General features: G+C 44.0%; 1 long non-coding RNA gene across 1 annotated transcript in view; it reads right to left on the bottom strand.

The window, feature by feature from the left end:
• The window catches only part of LOC121384221, a 1,561-nt gene extending 581 nt beyond the window's left edge, over positions 1 to 980 (bottom strand). The window contains exon 1 of the long non-coding RNA XR_005959362.1: positions 150 to 980. This is a non-coding gene — a long non-coding RNA (uncharacterized LOC121384221). The remainder of the gene's footprint in view (positions 1 to 149) is intronic.
• Between the last annotated feature and the right edge of the window lie 1,174 nt (positions 981 to 2,154).

Consider the following 2,154-nt stretch of genomic DNA (forward strand, 5'->3'; position numbering starts at 1 on the left):
AGGAGTTTAACACACACACACACACACACACACACACACACACACACACACACACACACACACACTCCTCGCAGGGCAAACTGGCGAATGTTTGCATTGTATTTTTGAGACAAGTGTAAACTTTAAAGTGCTGTTGGTTGATGTGATACCTGTTTGTTGGCCACCAATATTAGAGGAGTTTAACACACACACACACACACACACACACACACACACACACACACACACACACACACACACACACACACACACACACACACACACTCCTCGCAGGGCAAACTGGCGAATGTTTGCATTGTATTTTTGAGACAAGTGTAAACTTTAAAGTGCTGTTGGTTGATGTGATACCTGTTTGTTGGCCACCAATATTAGAGGAGTTTAACACACACACACACACACACACACACACACACACACACACACACACACACACACACACACACACACACACACACACACACACACACACACACACACACACACACACACACACACACACACACACTCCTCGCAGGGCAAACTGGCGAATGTTTGCATTGTATTTTTGAGACAAGTGTAAACTTTAAAGTGCTGTTGGTTGATGTGATACCTGTTTGTTGGCCACCAATATTAGAGGAGTTTAACACACACACACACACACACACACACACACACACACACACACACACACACACACACACACACACACTCCTCGCAGGGCAAACTGGCGAATGTTTGCATTGTATTTTTGAGACAAGTGTAAACTTTAAAGTGCTGTTGGTTGATGTGATACCTGTTTGTTGGCCACCAATATTAGAGGAGTTTAACTCACACACACACACACACACACACACACACACACACACACACACACACACACACACACACACTCCTCGCAGGGCAAACTGGCGAATGTTTGCATTGTATTTTTGAGACAAGTGTAAACTTTAAAGTGCTGTTGGTTGATGTGATACCTGTTTGTTGGCCACCAATATTAGAGGAGTTTACACACACACACACACACACACACACACACACACACACACACACACACACACACACACACACACACCTCGCAGGGCAAACTGGCGAATGTTTGCATTGTATTTTTGAGACAAGTGTAAACTTTAAAGTGCTGTTGGTTGATGTGATACCTGTTTGTTGGCCACCAATATTAGAGGAGTTTAACACACACACACACACACACACACACACACACACACACACACACACACACACACACACACACTCCTCGCAGGGCAAACTGGCGAATGTTTGCATTGTATTTTTGAGACAAGTGTAAACTTTAAAGTGCTGTTGGTTGATGTGATACCTGTTTGTTGGCCACCAATATTAGAGGAGTTTAACACACACACACACACACACACACACACACACACACACACACACACACACACACACACACACACTCCTCGCAGGGCAAACTGGCGAATGTTTGCATTGTATTTTTGAGACAAGTGTAAACTTTAAAGTGCTGTTGGTTGATGTGATACCTGTTTGTTGGCCACCAATATTAGAGGAGTTTAACACACACACACACACACACACACACACACACACACACACACACACACACACACACACAATATTAGAGGAGTTTAACACACACACACACACACACACACACACACACACACACACACACACACACACACACACACTACAACACACACTCCTCACACACTCCTCGCAGGGCAAACTGGCGAATGTTTGCATTGTATTTTTGAGACAAGTGTAAACTTTAAAGTGCTGTTGGTTGATGTGATACCTGTTTGTTGGCCACCAATATTAGAGGAGTTTAACACACACACACACACACACACACACACACACACACACACACACACACACACACACTCCTCGCAGGGCAAACTGGCGAATGTTTGCATTGTATTTTTGAGACAAGTGTAAACTTTAAAGTGCTGTTGGTTGATGTGATACCTGTTTGTTGGCCACCAATATTAGAGGAGTTTAACACACACACACACACACACACACACACACACACACACACACACACACACACACACACACACACACACACACACACACACACACACACTCCTCGCAGGGCAAACTGGCGAATGTTTGCATTGTATTTTTGAGACAAGTGTAAACTTTAAAGTGCTGTTGGTTGATGTGATACCTGTTTGT

The sequence above is a fragment of the Gigantopelta aegis genome, chromosome 10 (genome assembly GCF_016097555.1).
Source record: "Gigantopelta aegis isolate Gae_Host chromosome 10, Gae_host_genome, whole genome shotgun sequence".
Lineage (NCBI taxonomy): Eukaryota > Metazoa > Mollusca > Gastropoda > Neomphalida > Peltospiridae > Gigantopelta > Gigantopelta aegis.